At 34.8% G+C, this 20,550-nt stretch overlaps 1 non-coding gene across 1 annotated transcript; it reads right to left on the bottom strand.

Moving 5' to 3' along the window:
• Nucleotides 1-6,442: 6,442 nt before the first annotated feature.
• Nucleotides 6,443-6,549, bottom strand: LOC122118499. The gene has a single exon (XR_006149386.1). It is a non-coding gene; the product is annotated as a U6 spliceosomal RNA (small nuclear RNA).
• Nucleotides 6,550-20,550: the final 14,001 nt, after the last annotated feature.

The raw sequence follows: 20,550 nt of genomic DNA, 5'->3' as shown, positions 1-20,550 counted from the left end.
TCTCCACTTCCGGATTTTGGTTTCTCAATTGGAGAAATATCTCAGATTTTTCTGCATAGGCTGCTTTAAACCAGGATCCTCTGATTTTTACCTCTAAAGTAGCCAGGTTTTAAAATATGAGCCATAGGTGGACAGCAACTACATTAATATTTTTTGCATGTTTGAATGAATTTTAGAGTAAGACATATATGTTACTTTTGAGAATGTAGGAAAATAGTAATTAATATTTAAGAGATCATAAAACATACAAACCTGAACATAGAATTTAGCTGAGAATAGAATGGAATAAATCAAAATTACCTATGATAGTTTTCAGTCTGTGCACAGAAATGATTGCATTGTTGGAGTCCACGGCCATCAGATAGCTGAGCCCCAGCTGGCTGCTATGCTCATGAGGCCAGCTAGTGATATTCACAAGAATGTGATGTTGTTGGATGGCAGGGATCAGCTTCAAGTTCAGAGATCAATACCCATTGATCTCAAACCCTGATATTTTGAAATACATTGTACTTCCATTATCCCAGCTTTTCCTGAATTCCTAGAACCTAAAAAAAGTTTCAGCTTTACTTAGTATTTAACATTTCTTTTTTTCTCTCTCTTTTTGTCAGTCGTGGGGCTTGCACTCTGGGCCAGGGCATGACCCCTGAGTTCTTTAGCTCACAGCACCTCTTTTGTGTTTTATGGTGGTTAATTTGAGATAAAAGTCTGATGAAATTTCCTGCCTGGGCTACCTTTGAACTGCGATCCTCAAAAACAGCTTCCTGAGTACCTTGGATAATAGACACGAGCCACTAGTTTAACCCGTTTCTTACTCTATCCTCAAACCCGGTTAACCAGAAACCTAATCCAAATCACATTCTGATTTAACACCAAATGGCTAATGTAAGGAAAATTGTCTAGATTCTATTCAATCGTACATTTTTTTGGCTTCTATTTCTTATTGGAAAACTAAAATTTACCTTAAAGCTTATCCTTCCCTAAACCTAACCGGAACAAAAATGTACCTCACACTTTAAACCAAATTTTATCTGAATGTTTAAAGTAACACAGACTGGTTTCATTCATTCTTGCCATTCATTCCTCTTAAAATATGTGGCAGTTTTACACAATGTCTTACATGTTTTTCTCATCCTAATCCGCTCTAACTGGCACACCTTGCCTAATCCTAAGCATACATATAACTGAATCATCATGTCAATAACAAGCCACTTTTTCATATTTATCCCAACTCTTGCTCAGCGTGGAGGTCTAAATTTTACTTGCATTTTGAACATAAATTTTAAGTGTTTTTCTATTTCTTGTCAGGTTTTATTGTTCATTATTTTTTAAAAATTTTATTTTGTTGAAAAGATGCTTTAAAGAGGGATTAGTTACATGTGTAAGGTAAGGAGTACGTTTCTTGTTGAGCATTGTTACCCACTTCTTTCTTGTTCTCCCACTATTCCATCCCTCCCCACTTCCCTTACCCCTCCCTCCCCTGGTGTAAACTTTATTTTCAACATAGTGTCATGTGAGTATCATTGTTGCAATGGGTCATCCTGTGATGAACCTAAATTTTCTATTTCTCTAATCCTAATTCTAATTCTGTTTGGGATCCTAACCATAACCATAATAATAATGATAGCTCAATTCAAACGTTAACAAAAAATATTTGGGTTTTTATTCATCCTATTAATTCAATGTATATCTTGAATTAACTTGCAGTTTAGCTTAAATCTTCCAAATTAGTTTATATGGGCATATATAAAGTTGTAATTTTATGTGAAAAACAGAATACCTTTGGAGGAAGGAGTAATGAGAAGGATATAGAGGGAGTATAATCAAATATGTTAAATATATTATGGAATTGTCACTTCTGACAATTAATATCTATTAACACAATAACTAAAAATTAATAAAGAACACACTGCCTTCTAGTGTTCTTTAAGAGAGCCATGATCTGTCTTCTGAATAAAAAAACAACAACAAACTCGTGTTAGATAAACTTTGTCCATGCATAATTTGTATTGTTTGCCAATTAGTTAACTTAAGGAATAAAAATTTATCGAATAAAATTCCTTGACAAAAAATATAAAACACCTACTTAGCAATTGTTTGAGAAAAAGTTTTTGTCATGAGTTTTAAGAAACGGAATTGCTATTTCCCTACAAAGCAATGAATTAAGTTTACTAATCTAGTATTTGTAGTAAGTTTAGAGAACATAATTGGCATGAAAAACAACTAAATATACATCTTGTTTCTTGAATGAGTGATATTTTAAACATTGTCTTTTATTCAAATAAATACTTAGGTTTACATTTCAAAATAAGTGCAATTTTATCTCCTTTCAGAATAAGTACTTACCCTGCAATTAAATGTACTAGCATATTCAGGTATTTAAAAGCTAAATTTTCTATGTTTGTTATGTAGCTCTACATATTCAGAATGACATGATTTTTTTATTCATAAATGTCTAACCTCAGATTTTTGCTTCATCAATATAAATTTTCTCATGAGGTTGTAGTGAGGGCTACAGTAACCAGAATGATCTAAACCATTTCCTGAATTCTAAATTTTAAATAAAATCATTTTTAAGCTTTGATAATATCATTTATGGTCTCTTCAGAGAAATTAAGCTAAAACAAATGATACTTTTTAAACATTTCACTCACATTGTAAAGAATATTAACATAGGTCAACAAGAGACTAATTATTTCAGACTCATCATATTTAGTGATCTTAGTGTGAAGAATGTAGAGAGTAGAAGGTCCTTATACTCAATAAATAGTATTGGCTAAATTAAATCATTATCTGGATTTCTTATTTGGAGGTTAATCACATAGAGACAGGAAAATAATAAAAAAATTTACTTTGGTTTCAACAGAAAAAGATATTTGTGCATGTACCACAGTTGCTTTATTAGTTTGTAGTTGAACACTAGACTTCGATTTATATCTTGGCTGTTGTTGTGAATAATGTGAATAACAATGAACTACAGATATATTTATGAGTTACCCAGAGAGAAATATTCACATGATTGGTGGGTCAGATGATATTTCAACTTAGGATTTCTATTTTTTTTGGGGGGGGGTCTGGTAGTGGGGCCTGAACTCTGGGCCTGGGCGCTTTCCCTCAGCTCTTCAGCCCAAGGCTAGCGCTCTACCACTTGAGCCACAGCGCCACTTCCGGCTTTTTCCTTTTTGCTTATGTGGTACTGAGGAATCAAACCCAGGGCCTCGACCATGCAAAGCAAGCGCTCTACCACTGAGCCACCTTCCCAGCCCAGGATTTCTTTAGAAAACTGCATACTACTTTCTACAATGAGAACACTAACCTGTATTTTGACTAAGAGTATAGAAAATTTCCTTTTCTCCACAGTGTCGCCAGCCAACATTATTACCTTTTGAGTTTTTTTAAAGGGTAGGATTTTACTGTGTGCAGTACCCAAGACTGGCCTTAGACTCAAATCCTTTTACTCCAACCTCCAATCACTTGGATTTACCAGCCTTTACCACCACACCTGGGTCCTTGGATATTTTTGATAAGAGTTATAATAGTTACAAAGTAGTATTATAGTAATTTTGAATTGCATTTCTCTAATGACTTCTGCTCACAAAGCATTCAGCCAACATAGATGTTTTATTAAAAACAAATTTGTAAATCCACAGGAGATTTTCAGGGCTTTTTGGAAAACATGTCTATTCAGAATATTTGTCCATTTTTAATCAAGTTTCTTGTTAATCTCATCTTTAATCTCTCTATAGCAAATCAATAATTAATTCAAAGTAGTAGAAAGGAAAAAATTAAGCAGCTCCTAACATTTAAAATTTTTTTAATAACATGATATTGCTTAAATCATTTTCTGTTGAGGCTTGAGACTATATAACTCAATTTAGTTAGACCTTTTACAAGACTATATATAATTTATTTATTTTACTTTGTTCTTTCCAAAGGCTGCATGACTAATTTCACTTGGTTTCTTTCAGTTTCATGTAGTTCAGATTTCAAACTGAAGAATAACTGGAAGGAAGCAAACAAAAAATATATTTCCCCTCATCTGATGATGCCTCTACAAGAATGAGGAAAGTGTTGATCCTTCTAAGGACCTATGATAGAATATCAAAAAGACAATTTATTCTTCTAGGTCTTCCTTATCTTTGCGATGTAACTTAAATGATGTAAAACACAATATACTGCTCAGATACTTTTATGTGCTATCAGTTTTGCACATTTCATATGGATTTCACCTCTGTCTACAACATTTCTTCATCGTTCTGACCCTGATACTTTTACATTATCATGACATAAGATAACCAGTTTGTTTTACAGCATGAGAAGTTATCCATCTGGCTTCCTTGGAAGCAGAGCATGGTCAATAGATATTACTTCTGGTTGCTCACACTACATGTAATGGTTTTTGTATTACTTATCATATTCTATTTGGTATTTAAAAAAGAATGCTGGCTAAACTCAAAGCTCATTCATAGGTTTATGTTAAGTGTTTCACAAGTCTTATTCTCTTAATTCTTAAGATAACATTCGCTATAATGCTAATGTTATTACCATTGTAGTGTTGGGAAAAATTGTAGTTAAAGACACTAAGTGCATGGCCCAAAGACACACACAGTGAGGAAGGAAATGAGTCAAAGTTTCCAAAAGTCTTTCAGTAATACCAAAAAGGTGGGTTAAATCTCTCCATTCTCTTACACTCTCAATTCAATATTCATTTTGTCCAAGAAATAATAGCATAGCAAATATTGCCCTTGGTGATTGTTTTCTATCACATTTTGTCTTCAACACAGAATGTGTTGGTGACATTGGGTTATCATACACAGAGCTGAGCTTACAAATTGAGGTCCGAAGACAGCCAAATTTCTTCTGTCATACAGTTCCAGTTTCATTTTTAAAAAGTACTAAAACTTTTAAATATCATCACTTACTATCTTTTAACAATCCCCAAACTGACATATACTCACTTCAAAAGGCTTTCAAATTAGGAGATGATAAAACAGGCCCCCATGAAGTAAATTTTCTTTTATTTTTTAAAATTGTTCTAAAAGCCTTGTGCTGGCTGGTCACACCTATAATCCTATCTACTCTGAATATTTGCTCTGGTGTCTGATTTCTGTGGATAACACTTGGGAGCCAATCAGGACCAAAAAAAAAAAAAACTTCATGAAATTATTTTTCAAAATGTTTAATGAACTAGCAAAGAGCCATGAATTGAGATGTAGCTTATATAGTAGCTCACCAATCTAGATAGGAAAGGCCTAGCAAGACCTTGAAGCCCTGATTTTAAACTCTGAGCACGCCAATATACATGTATGGTGTGTGTTCACATGCACGCGCGTGTTTCCTTGAGCGCTGCCTTACTCACACACACACACATTTATTCAAATTACCGTCATATCAGTGTTCTGCATTAATTTCTTTGTTAACGATATTATATGGGTAAAATACAGGAAATAAACTCTTCCATCTCAGAACATTTTTATATGTTTTTTATTGTAATAATACTGTGCACAGGGGTCACATTTACAAGGACAAGGAAACTAGTACATTTCCTAACAAGCATTGTTACCTCCTCCTTTATATTTCCCATACCATCCCTTCCCTCTCACCTCCACAAGTATACTCCCCTCCCCCTTCCTTCCCCCGCCTAAATTGTAAAGTTCATTTTTCAACATAGTGTCTTGTGCATCTCATTGTTACAATGGGTCAACCTGTATCCCTATTTGAGCATTTTTTCCCTTCCCCTCCCCAAATTAGAGAAGCATACATACAAGATGTAAGTGCACCAACTTCAAATACAGAGAAAACAGGGGTTATATCGTGGGGAGAAACATACAAAAAAACAAAAAATTGACATCACACATTATAAGTACCTGAGAAACAATAGCAAGAAACAAAAAACCACTTGTGTCCCTATTTTGGGGTTCAGTTTCTTTAACATCTTTTTATCTGGTTATATGCACATATCTTTTGAACTTTTCTGCTTATCCCAGACATATATTTGTTATTGAAAATAAGGGAAATCATGGGACCTATGTTTCTTTGGACTTGGCTTACTTCAGTCAATAAATTTTTTTCCAAGTCTTTCCATTTCCTAACAAATTGGGCGATGTCATTCTTTCTGATGGAGGCATAGAATTCCATTGTGTAAATATACCATATTTTCTTGATCCATTCATCTAATGGGGGCATTTGGTTTGGATTCATATCTTAGCTATCATAAATAATGTTGCAATCAACATAGTTGTGCTGGTAGTTTTAGTATGGTCTTGTTTATGATCATTTGGGTAAATCCCCAAAAGTGGTATTACTGTGTCATATGGGAGTTTTATGTAGAGTCTTTTGAGGAACCTCCATACTGCTTTCCAAAGTATTTGAACAAGTTTACACTCCCAGCAAGAATGCAGTACGATTCCCTTGTGACCACACACCTTTCAGCATCTGTTGTTGTAAAAATATGGAATGCTACACAAATTTTCATGACATACTTGCACAGGGGGCATGCTAATCTTCTCTGTATTATTCCAATGTTAGTGTATGTGATGCTAAATTGAGCACAGAACATTTTTTTATATAAAGTATAATTTTTATTGATTTTACTAAACTAGACAATTCAACAAAATTAAGTTCAAAAGAATTGTTGTGAAATTTTAGAATCATATATTTCTTACATAAGCACACATTTAGGAATAAAATCAAGATAGACATGCCAAAAACAAAATAATTCCAGATATTTGTAGTTCAAGAGATGTGTAGGAGGAGGATATCAATTATTCTATACAAGGCACCTGTCAAAATGAACATTGCAGCAAGTGTTTAGGTTTGTTAAAAGTTTTAAGGTTTTAAATATGCTTAATTTTGGGATTTTGCTTATATATGCCCAAAATAGGACCATTTGGCAGGTATAAAACTTTTCTATAAAGTATTTAAGATTTATGGTAACAGACATTAAGTACTAAGTATGTACATTTCAGAGTTTATGGAAACTTTATTAATGAGAAGTTGCAAAGTCTTTGTGTAAAGAAGCAGAGTGAAGAGTTAAGACTTTAACTATACAGTTTCTGTTAAAACTTTAGGGATTCCTTACTTTATTTGATAGCAAGGAATAAATGATGATATAAGCCATAATGTACGCATGTATGTTACTATTCACACACATACATATACACACGTATACATGCACACATGGAGAAAGACACATAATTACAGCCAACACAAGTTTCACCAGTTGTTGAATATGCCTTAAACTGAATACTAGAAACAATATATGTTGAAGATGTATTTGTCTCTAAGAGTTCATTTACCACTCCTCTGATCTCTTAAAACTGGTAGTTTTAGAGAGATTTGTCTTACAAAATGCAGTACAAGTGATAGCAAGTCACTTGGAAACCTCAGTAAGTATGTCATATGGTGTCTCCCTGCTCCTCAAGGATTGCTTACTCTTGTAGACACTTTCAACCACCAATTTAGCAGGAGAATACCCTGGTAAAGAGTAAAGTTATAAGGTTTTAAATGGCATCCTTACTTGAGCTCTTTTTCCAACAACCAGCATGAATTTGTAGGCAGATGAGTGAGTCCTCAAAAAATTGGACTCTACATATATATTTAACTGACCCATGTGAAAATTCCTATGTGAGAAATGCTGACTGAGGTCTTGCTGATTTCCTGGCCAAGAAAATAAGAAAAAAAGAAAGTATTTTTAATGTTTTAAAGTTTGAGAATAATTTGTAACCTGTCAATAAATGTGTAGAACACAATTATACCAACTGACAAAAAAAAATGATAGCATTTCATTTATGTGCTCTTGGATTTGGCCAGTGATTTTAGAGGTGTCTACACAAGTAGAATCAGCATAAATCAAGCCAGCATTTTTTCATTTATGATATAAGGAATGGTTACTGGTTGACCCATTGTAACAATGAAATATACAAGACACATTACCAGAGGATGGGTGAATGGGGGATGTGGGGAGGTGTGAAGGGAAGGGATAGTAGGGGAAAAACAAAGGGGAGGGTAACAATGCTCAATAAGAAATGTACTCATTACCTTACTTATGTAACTGTAACCCCTCTGTACAGTATTTATAATAAAAATATATATTAAAACATGCAAGGAAAACTTCTGTACTTATATGAAGTTGTATTTGTCACTCAATATAAGTAAGGTATTGGTTTTAGGACCACAGGCTTATTACTTTGGATACTCTAAATCTCTACATGAGCACAGTATATTATTTACATTAGAATCTGCCCACCAGCTAGTGCAGTATAATTGCTGTGAGAATTTTTATTACATTCTATATTTGTAATGAAAACTAAAAGTATATGTATGCACAATCAACAGATACAAATTTTTTCAGATAAATTTTGTATGCAGTTTGAGGATGGAATTGGAGAGCAATTTCGAAAAGCACAAATTTCATCAAAAAGACCAGTTTGCAAATTGTAACAAGGAGCTAATCCAGCATCATTGAATAGTATGGAACTCCAAGGAGAAGTACTTGAATTGAGACAATATCAGAAAGTGTAACAACCCAAGTACTTTTTAAAATGCAGCTGCTAGAATTCTCATGTAGAGCTCTCATAACAGTTTGTGAAGCACAAATCAGAACCTCACTGAAATGTAGATGGTTTTCTCTCAACTTTCTGTCATGATCAGTCATTATCAATCAACATATAGCTAATCTTGAATAATCCTCTAATAAAATGTTGATGGAGTGTTTATATGCAGAAAACCTCGGAAGGCTAACTTTTTCCAATTAGGACAGTCTGTATTTTATGATCCAGCCGAGAGAAAACTAGGTAAGCATCCATTTACAACCTTCTGAATAATTCTGATTCTGCCCACATCACTTATCTATCCATACCTGTGCCCGAGTGAAACGATTTTAAAATAATTTATCATTTAAAATTTAAATTTATGCTTCAGGGAAGATATCGAAGGAGAAGCTGGAAGCTAAACCAGCTCTCACATAGAAAACAGCTTTAGTGCTCCAGTGAAAAGTCCTAAGCTGGAGAATCATACCAAGTGTGCCAGCACAGTACAGAGAGTTAGGCCAGAGAGGGAAAAACCGGGCAAGGAGACAAATCTGAGCACTTGCCAGCAGCTGTGGTTGCAGCTGTGGCGGGGGCGGTTGCGGCTGTAGGCGCCATACCTGCAACACAGAGAGTCTACGACAAAGGAGCCAGATGCAGCAGGTGAGAGGATTCTACTCAACACCAGCAAGAACTGACAAGGAGCAGACATCTTCATCCTTCAGATCGCAGACCAGAAATCACCCAGGAACCAGACTCCTGTGTGAGTAGAAGCATGATTTCCTCACTCCTTCTCAGGGAGCAGAGAAGGGAAGGCCACCCCTCCCTGCCCACTACCGGAGATCTCCATCTCTGATACTGGCAAAGGCCTCGCTGAGCAGCTAGCTCCAACTCAGTCTTTGGATGAAAACAAAAAGTAATTTAGCAGGTCACAAGAACCTAAACTGACCTGCCAGGCTCAGCTCTATGCAGGGAAAATTCACCCAGCCCTTGCCTGCGCCAGCCCCAGGAGTGGCTTTCTTCACTGGGTAAACAGAGCAAGGGGCTGCCTCTCCCTACAGCAGCCTAGACAATCAATTGAAATTCAGTAACAATAAACCCTGAGAATGGCTCCTGGCTGGGCTCTGTGACTGCTTCAGAAGCTAGCCCCTCAGGGAAAAGCTACTGTTTGCTGAAAGGCCTCAACTCTACCAAGAACCTAGCCCCATTACAGCATCTCTAAACTAGAAGAAACAGCCATCACCCTGTTTTGTGATACTCAAAGCAGATCTCCCTCCCATTGAACTAACCTGGGAAGAGGATGACAAAATCCTGGGTAAATCAAAGCATTTTTCTGCCTCCTCAAACAAACTGACTTAAGAAAACAACCAAGCTACAGGAAAATCAAACACCACAAGCAGACCAGAGACTCCAACAAGAGACTGGTTATGGACACAAGGGAGATGCAGGACCTTCCCATCTCACCCCCAAAAAGCAAATAACTCTTTTTTGTTACCTTTTATTAAAATTTTTTTAACATTTTTAATTTTTAATTTTAAAAAATTGTTTTCTATTAACTTTTTTTTCTTCCTCTTATAATTTTTATTTTAGGGGTATATGTTTGTGTGTGTGCTTTTTTTCCATTTGTGTTTAGCTCTACTGATCTTTTAATCTTTTTCCTTTTCTGTCTCATTCTTTTCACTTTTTCTTCTCTTTCCTTCTTTGCATGATTTAATCGCTTTTCTGCTCATTATCAGATATACCTGTAGTCGATTATTAGACCTTATCCCCCATTTTATACACACTTAATCCAGAAATTTATTACTGAATTCAAAACCTCTTAGACTTAAATTCCTTAATAGCCGTACTACCTCTATATACCTATATAAAATTTTAAGCATTTTAATTTTTTTAATTTTTCACGTCTCCTTTCTATCCCTTCCGTTCTCTTATCCTATTCCAGTCCTTCTCTGAATATTACGTTTTTAATTTGCATAATTTAAGTGTTTCATTTTTTAATTTTTAATTTTTGTTTTACAATTTTTTCTTGTCTTTTTTTCTCTTTCTTTTTTCTCCAGTCTCTACTATCATTCTATCCAACCTATTTTCTGCTTTGACATTAGGAGTAAGTTAGCTCTCCCTCTACCTTTCCACATCCTTCTATTCTTATTTATACCCACGTCTCTCGCTAAAACTAATAACTTCTGGTTTGCCAAATTCTTCTTTGTGGTTCATAGACTATTAATACATAGTTGTTTGATGTTGAAAATATATCTGTTGAACTAGATTTTATCTCAGGCTTTTGACTATGCAAATATAGACTGTGTTGATGCTTGCCTTAAGGTAGTTTTCTAGCACAAACAGGTGTTACTTTCATCCCAAATGGGCAGAATAAGCTGGAAAAAACACAAGAAAAATGGCACGTCCGGGTATCTCAACTCCAACTCATGATAATCAGTGGAGAGAACAGATAATGAATAATCCAGAGGAGAGCTCCCCCAAAGCTCTATAAACACTAATGGTAAACATGGTAAAAAGATTGAAAACCTGCAAAGGACTCTGTGTGAGCATGAGAGGAAGAGAGATGAGGCAAACGAAAGATCAAAACAGGAAGCTCAAGGCGTGAGGAAGCTACTCAAAGATAGATAAAGGAATTGCATGTGCAACTTGAGAACACTCAAAGAGAAATAAAGGAATTGTGTGAGCAAGCTGTGATCAGTCAAAGAGAACTACAGGAATTGCATGAACGTGAGGAAGCTAATCAAAGAGTAATACAAGAATTGAGAGAGCGGGATGAAAATACACAAAGATCACTAGAGGCATTCATGGAATCCGTAAACAGAGAGCTGAAAGAAGTCAGGGAGTCCACAAAGGGAATGCTGAATGGATCCCAACAGAAGGAATGGAAGTCCAAGGAAACCATAACCAATCAACTAAGTGATTTGAGAATAAACACTGAACATCAAATTAAGGAAGTAAAGCATTTCATACAAGATCTAAAACAAAGATCCAACAAAGAATTTGAAGCTATAAAAGCCGACCAACTACAAGTAAAAGAAAAAAAAAGTAGAAAATCTGGATAGTAGAATAGACCACGCAGAATATTGAATCCTGAGGATAGAAGACAGCGTAGATTTTATAGAAAAAGAACATACAACCATCCAAGACAAATCTAAGAAATATGATAGATCTATTCAGCATTCAACCTTTGAGCCACCAGTGCCTACCCATGTTGCATATTTTGTGTAATTCAAATTTTCAGCATTGTATAGATGCTCCTACTACAATATAAAAACAAAAAAAACGTAACCTACTTTTCACTGTATTTGATGTTGTTATAATTTGTGGAGGGGAAGGAAAAAACTAAGTTGTTTAAATAGGGATACAGGTGGACCCAGTGCAACGATGAGATGTACAAAATGTTATGTAGAAAAATGAAATTTACAACTTTGGCTCAAGATGGGAGAGAGGGTCGGGAAGGGGAGATGGAAAGGGATGATAAAGGGATAGAAAGGAGGAGGTAACAATGCTTTATAAGAAATGTACTCATTACATTGTCCCTGTAATTGTAACGCCTCTGTATGGTATTTTCACAAAAAAAAACTTAAAACATAATAAGGATATTTGTAAAGTATATAATGAAGGAAGAATTTTCATCCTTTACAAAATATATGCAAAATCTATGCTAAACTATCTATATTTTACTCTACCTTTCCTGCAACCAGTTTGATATAGTTTAATACCAGTCACGCCAAGTTTCTTTATATTCTACTGGAGATTTAATTTTTCATGTATGTATGTATATGTATATTTATATGTATCTATCTATCTATCTATCTATCTATCTGTATATGTTCCAATGTGGATCCCCAAACTTGAAACTTTGCTTTTTTTTTTTTTGCTGTTCAGCAGTTAATCTGGTCCGCTCAATCTGTGACAATATCTGTGCTCATTCTGATCATTCCTTTATTTACCACACCATTAGCACCATCAGCCTTTTAAAATCAGCTTAATTTCCAGACATGATTACCAATCAATCCAACCAATATACACCTAGAGGGTTTTAATAAAACAAGCTTTAAGGTAGGAAGATAACATGAAGTGACAACTACAAAATTTCTACAGAGACCTGACATCTTTCACATTTCTGCCTTCCTCATGATACTTAAGCAATCATTGACTAACACTATTAATAATACTGCAATTATAACTTAAAGATCAGTGTTTTTGCAACCTGAAGCTTTCTTTTTCTATGATTCTTGACATAAACTTTTGTGAGACTTTTTTTTTTTAATTTAATTTAATTTTATTTGTGAGCATACTGTACAGAGGAGTTACAGTTACATGGGCAGGATAATGCGTACATTTCTTACCAAGCATTGCAGCCTCCTCCTTTGTTTACCCTTCACATCCCTTCCCAGCCACCCCCCTCCCCCCCAATCCCAATCCTTCTCCTTCCCCCCCCCGCCCCCCCCCCCGCACCAACGTTGTAAAGCTCGTTTTTGTGAGACTTTTTTGATTGTGGTGGGATTCCATCCAAAACAAAGCCATGTATATCAAGAAAGCCAATGTTTTCAACTCAGAGTACTAAACAAAAGAGGGAAAAAAATTAAGGTTATCTATATATGTTAAGCACAAATATAGGCAATATCAAGATATTTTGAAATTGTATAATTTTATTGGATAAAGTGGCTCAAATCTATAATATTATCTACTTGGAAAAAAGAGCTTAGAGGATTCCAGCTCCAGGCAAAATGTTTTATGCTTGTGTTAGGAGGACCTCAGTCCAAGCAGGCCCAGGCATATAGTGGTATTACCTCAAAATAAGCAATAAAATTATAATTTGTAGGTATGGTAGTAGTAGAGATGCCATTTCACAAGTATAGGTCTTGAGTTCAATCCTCCAGTAGTACTGGGAATTTAAATGTGGCATGTCTAAGGTCAAGACTTCATACTTGTCTTAAAAGCTCTAATAAAACCTTTAGCTCTCTTGCTATTTTTTAAAAGTATAACCATAACTTCCAAGCCCCAAACAAATAATTTCATATTAGAGATTTTCTTCTATTATGTCCCACTGAAATCAGACTAAAGATAAAACACCCATTGTCTTACAAAGTGACTGCATATGGAAACAGAATCTCAAAGGTAGCATTTAAGTTGAAGTGTACTCCAAGAGAAGCAGAATGCCTTGAATTTGCCAAGGAAAGAGGAATCAGAAGCTAACTCTAATCTTGGTGTTCTAATTCCACCAACTCTGAGACAATGTATTTACAATGTTCATCCTACCCAATCTGTGGTAGTTTATTATTTCAATTACTAGCAAACATGTGGAAGCTATAAGACACGAAAAGTCTTTGACTCTTCAGATCCAAGACTCATCTCTATAATCCTAGTGATTAAGAAGTACAAGACTTGGGGAATAATGGCTTTCAGGCTGGTAGAAAAGTTCATGAGGTTCTATCTCCAATTAACTACAAAAATTTCTGGGCTGGGCCATGGTTCAAATAGTAGACTGACTACTGTTAGCAAAACAAAAAACTGAGAGCCTGATGTATGTTCAAACCCCAAACTGGCAGAAAGAAAAAGTCCTTCGAATAATACTATGAGAAGCAGAATTATGAATAGGAAAGCAGAAACAAAAGAAATAAACTTATTTGTATAGACAAAGCTCCTCAATGTGAAATATGGCACAAACTGTAATATTTAGTGTTTTCCTTCCTATACAGTAGAAATAAATGGCATTTTTACTTGACGAAACTATAATATAAAACTGTATGCAATAAATATTCACATTACTTTTATGTTTCCATAATTTAACATGTTTTCCTAAATATTTCTCAAATAGTGTAGCTTTTGAAAATCAATAAATGTTGCATTTTCATATATGATTACCTATCCTTCCAAGTGTGGTCTAAAATTGATCTACACTGAAATGATTGCCATTGACATTTTTCTCAAAATATTTATACTTTCAGCTGACATTCCACAAAACTCATACCCAGAATATAAATTTTTAGTTTGTTCATGCAAACATAGGAACATAAACATATGTCTCAAAATGTTAATTATGTTTATCTGCTGTCATTAATAAAGTATAACTAATAGAATTATGTATATACCCTGAGGGAAATAAGATACTTCCTTCTAAATACAGATTTGCAGGCACACACACAATCACACATGCACATATATATATTTACCACTTTGACTCAGGTTAGATTCCTGACATTGGGTGTCAGCAGTGATCTAATAATCAAATTTTCCTGCCCAGACACAAAATACATTCATAATTCCACACAGACAAAAACACCAGATCATTCAAAATAATGAGAATATTTAACAGAACCAACCAGCACTTGAGCCATCTACTCCCTGATTTCTTATATTCATGGTGATGCATTTTTCATATCATAATTAAAATATTTTTGTCTCTGATTAACAGAAAAAAATAAGGGATCATATAATGGAAATTGTAGGTAAAATTACTTGTAATCTTTACTATATCTTATCAAAGACTTCTGTTTCCTTCTTGTAGAGTGTTTCTGTCATTTTGCCCTAATGTCTATAATTAAATTACAAAGGACATGCCATATACCTTAATTCATTTTTCCTAAAGGTTATGCTATGGAGTTGAATCTGATTTGTTTGCTTATTCTAAATTAAATATTCTCAACAACTGGCATTATTGTTTATGTTACTCCTAATCCATTTGAAATATCAAATAGAACTGGAAATTCCCCTCGGCAATGATTTGTGAATGTCATTAATGCATGTGGAGGGATGAAGGATTTGAATTATCTACAGTGCATTAAAAATGGCACTGTTATTCAAAGGGCTGATCATTTAGTCAGCTTTTAAAGTGTGGTCTTCTTATTTCATCTAAGAAGATAACAGTATGCTATTCATAACATTCTTGCCTGCAAAGCAGTAGAATTATTTCCTTTGTACAGTTGATTTCCAGCTGCGAATTTAGTGAAACCTATAAAAAATTGCATAGGTGTATTAGCTGCTCTAGATTTTGAAATTTTCTTCCTGTAGCCCTTGTGATTTGAGCCCAGATTCATGGGATAGTCACATAATCCACAATAACAAATATAAAAATATAAAAAGACCACGTGCAAAATGAGTTTCAGTTTTTTCTATGTTGATTTCTTTTTTTAATGATTGTCTTTTAAGGAGCTAAGGGTGTTTATTTCTCATTATTTTTTATGTTACTTAAATTTTCCAGATTTTTCAAATAAAATAAAGAGATATAAAACAGACCTATTTAATCGCAAAATAGAGCTAACCATTTGGGTGATTTTTTTATTCTAATCCTGTTTTCAATTATCTTCAAATAACGTTGAGATGAGCCCAGCATATATGTAAATTGACATGTGTAAAGCACACAGAATTCTGGAATCTTTGGACTGTGATTTCTATCTAACTTCACTTAGAAAAGAAAATTATCACTTGCTTCATGTCTTAAGTAATCTACTTAAAACAAGTTTTTATTAATTTTGTTAATAAATGTCATAATCTATGGTACTGATGCATTGCAGAAGTATGTGATTCCTTATTTCCACTGAATTAACATTACATTTATTTTATTTTTTTACACATGAAATAATGACATTCTGGAAGATAATACATGCCTGCTTTCATTTTGGTTGCCAAAAAGGAATTATTAGACATTTGGAACATTTAAATCTGAACTTTCAAATTTCACTAGGACTTGAATTGTGTTACTTACAAATTTAATATTAAAATGAAAAGCATCATTAAATAGAAAGCAAAATTATGTTATCACATCTTAATCCCTGAATTGACTTCATGATAAGAAACAATTAGATTTATATAACAAGATATACATACTCAAACGAACTATGAGATACGGAAACAGAAAACTTCTTTTTTGTTTTGTGTTTGTTGTTTTTTATAGTTTGTGAAAATTCTGTCTTTTTTACCTTATGCCTGGTATATTCATTGTATGTCTTCAGGAAGGTGAGGGGTGGGCACAGAACTTTAGGAAAAAGAGTGAAAATAGCAGCATTGGAGGTCATTGAACATTGATGAAAGTGAACTATTTAACACATGGGTGGGGACAGGACGGTGGGACTGGGAACAAGTGAGGGAACTGAAGACATTTCACAAAAGGAAATGTTCTCATTACCTGACCCTTGTAATTGTAATCTATCTATAAATCACCTTAATAAGAACAACAGAGTAAATTTCTGTTAAAAAGGCAAACAAAATGTTGTTTCTTAGAATCCTAAAAGTTTGTTTTGTTCACTGGTTTGAGCTGGTTGAGTCTATCTCTGAAAATAGCTACATGGACATTCATTGAGCGAATTTTTGCGCTACTAGTAGATAAAAGTCAATTATGATTGTATTTTTTGAGACTGATTCATTTATTCCTTTAATCTAATTTGTATTATTTCTGTCTACTGGTTTTTGATTTTGTTTTTCCTGATTTGTCAAAGACTTAGTGGTGCATCATTAGTGCTTATTTAAGATTGTTCTTAAATCAAAAGAGATACAGGATATCAAACAGGAGATGCATGCAAAAATAGAAGCTGCACAAACCTCAGTAAGAAGTGAGATAAATGCCAAATTAGAGGTAATACATACCGCATTAAGAGGTGAGATCAGTACTTTGAGAACCAACATCGAATCCATAAAGGAATCCATTTCCTCCATGCAAACCTCAATAGAAGCCATGGTCAACAGTGTGAACGAAATGGAAGGTAGAGTGTCAGATACAGAAGACAGAATACACCAGCTGGACCAAAAAATGACAGATATGGAAAAATCACTCAAATTAAGCCAAAGGGAAATTCAGGAACAAGGCAAGGATGCCCACTATCTCCACTCCTCTTCAATATAGTCCTGGAACCCTTAGCAAGGGAAATAAGGCAAGAAAAAGACATTAAAGGGATCCACATAGGGAAAGAAGAAGTTAAACTATCCTTTTTTGCAGACAACATGATACTATACCTTCACAATCCCAAAAACTCCATCCCCAAACTCTTAGAAATCATAAATCACTTCTGCAAAGTAGCAGGATACAAAATAAACCCACAAAAATCAGTTACCTTCCTGTACACTGACAATGTACAAGAAGAGAGGGAAATAAAGGGAGCAACCCCATTCACAATAACCTCCCAAACATAAAATATTTAGGAATTAACCTAACCAATGATGTAAAAGAACTATTTAATGAAAAATATAAAAAGTTAAAGAAAGAAATTGCAGAAGACACTAGGAAATGGAAAGACCTCCCATTCTTTTTGATAGGCTGACTTAACATAGTAAAGATGGTAATACTTCCAAAATTAATATACAAATTCAATGCAATTCCTATTAAAATCCCAATGACGTACATCACTGAAATACAGAAAACAGTCCAAAAAGTCATATGGAACAACAAAACACCTAGAATTGCCAAAACAATTCTAGGGAATAAAGACAACATGGGAGGGGTATCCATGCCGAACTTCAAACTCTACTACAGAGCTATAATAACAAAGACAGCATGGTACTGGCACAAAACAGACCCGAAGACCAATGGAACAGAATAGAAGATCCAGAAATAAATCCACAGGTCTACACCCAGCTGATATTCGACAAAAGAGCCAAAGACATACAATGGAAGAAACACAGCCTCTTCAACCACTGGTGCTGGGAAAATTGGGCGGCCACATGCAGAAAACGAAAAGTGGACCCAAGTCTATCATCATGCACCAACATCAACTCAAAATGGAGTAAAGACCTTAACATTAAACCTGAATCTCTGAAACTACTGCAGGCCAGAGTAGGAGAGAAACTTGAACTAAAAGGCACAGGAAAGAACTTCCTGAACAGAGGCCCAGGGTCACAACAAATTGGAGAGAGACTCGACAAATGGGACTACCTTAAAATAAAAAACGTCTGCACAGCTAAATCTATCGCAACCAAGCTAGAAAGACAACCAACTAATTGGGAAAAAATATTTACCAGCAATATATCAGATAAGGTGTTAACATCCTGTATATACAGCGAAATCAAGAAACTAATCCCTCCCAAACCTAACAAACCAATTACTAAATGGGCAAGGGAACTAAAGAGGGACTTCTCAGATGAAGAATTAAAAATGGCAAAGAAACACATGAGGAAATGTTCATCATTCCTGGTGGTGAAGGAAATGCAAATAAAGACAACCCTGAGATACCACCTTATCCCAGTCAGAATGTCTCACATCCACAAATCAGCCAACGACAAATGCTTGAGGGGATGTGGAGAAAGAGGAACCGTATTACACTGCTGGTGGGAATGTACACTTATACAACCACTTTGGAAAGCAATCTGGAGGGTCCTTAGAAAGCTAAAGATTGACCTCCCTTACGACCCAGTCATACCACTTCTAGGCATCTACCCTGAACAACAGGAACCAATATACAAAGACACGTGCACCTCCATGTTTATTGCAACACTGTTCACAATAGCTAGGATATGGAAACAATCCAGATGCCCCACCACATATGAATGGATAAAAAAAATTGTGGTATCTATACACAATGGAATATTATGCAGCCATTAGAAATGACAAAATAATGGCATTTGCAGGGAAATGGATGGAGCTAGAAGGAATCATGTTGAGTGAGGTAAGCCAAGAGCAAAGAGACAAACGGAACATGGGTCTCACTGATAAGTGGATGCTAAATCCAAAATGTTAGGTGTTACGACAAAATTAACAGGACTTAAGAAACAAAGAACTCCCACTCATCATTTCACCACAGAATGTGTATTTATCCTTTATGTCATACTTGAATACCAAAGCCTTTGGAAGATAGTTATTAATTGGTGTATATTAATTATATGAAGATATCTTATTGAAATATCTTACACTCTCACATATGGATGAAGGGCCTGATAAACCCGTTTCTGGCTTTCTTCATTCCCATTGCCCTTTATATCTAACTGTTTTCTGTGAATTTCTTTGTGCTACCTTCACACATGGTCAAAATATATTAAAGTGCTATTTACTCACCATGATTCAAAATTATACAATGCTGAATATAAAAGCAAAAATCTAAACAAATGGAGACATAATTTTTGTGGATTGGAGGATACAATTGAGAAAAGGTATAAATTGTCTCTTCCCTTTTTTTGGTCATTCATGGGGCTTGAAATCTGGTCCTGGCGAAGTGAATGCTCCACTCATTGAGCAGCTGTGCCACTTCTGGTTTTCCGGTGGATAATTGGACATAAGAGTCTTAAGGACATTCCCATTCCAGCTAGATTTCAACAACAATCCTCAGATCTCAGCCTCCTATGCAGCTAGGATTACAAGCATGAGCCAACAGCGCTCAGCTTCACAGTTTATGACAATTTCTAAAAACAACTGCCTAGCACTCTTTGAGTCCTTGACAAAGAAAAATAAAGTGGAATACATTTCTCTGTAAAATATTAAAGCTATTAGTGTAAAATTGTTATATTTGTAGAGCAAAGATTATACAGCTCAATGGGTCTATAGGGCACCAGATTAGATCCACATAAACATTATCAAGGAATATTTAATAAGGGGTAAAACCAAACATTTGTGGAATGATGTTCTGTTTAATAAGAGGTGATAGGTTAGGCAGTATTTGGGAAAATTCAAAAGTGAATATTGACTTAAACATAACAATTTATTCAAAAGGTAACTTCAAGCAGGATTAAAACGTGGCATATAAAACAAAAAGAGTGATGTAAATGTAAAGCAAAGGAAGATGTTTCGACAATTTTGAGATGATGCAGTCTTAAATTTGGCATTAAAATTATAGGAAAGGAAAACGAAAGAGTTGAACTCAATAAAAATGTAAAACAATTTAGTCTATGAAAGCCCATATACAAGTGGTGAATAGAAGTTGGGAGCAGGTGGCTCAAGTATCTCATCCTAGCTAGTTGGGAGGCTGTGATTTGAATATTGCTCTTTGAAGGCAGCCCACAAAATAAACTCCCTGATAATCTTATCTCTGATTAATCAGCAAAAAGCATGGCAAAAAGTAAGGCATGACTGAAATGATAAATTGTTAAAAAATTGCAA

The sequence above is a fragment of the Dipodomys spectabilis genome, unplaced genomic scaffold, assembly GCF_019054845.1.
Source record: "Dipodomys spectabilis isolate Male_0828 unplaced genomic scaffold, ASM1905484v1 ptg000154l, whole genome shotgun sequence".
Classification (NCBI taxonomy): Eukaryota; Metazoa; Chordata; class Mammalia; order Rodentia; family Heteromyidae; genus Dipodomys; species Dipodomys spectabilis.
The sequence above is the reverse complement of the archived record's forward strand: the minus strand, read 5'-3'. Positions and strand labels throughout refer to the sequence as shown.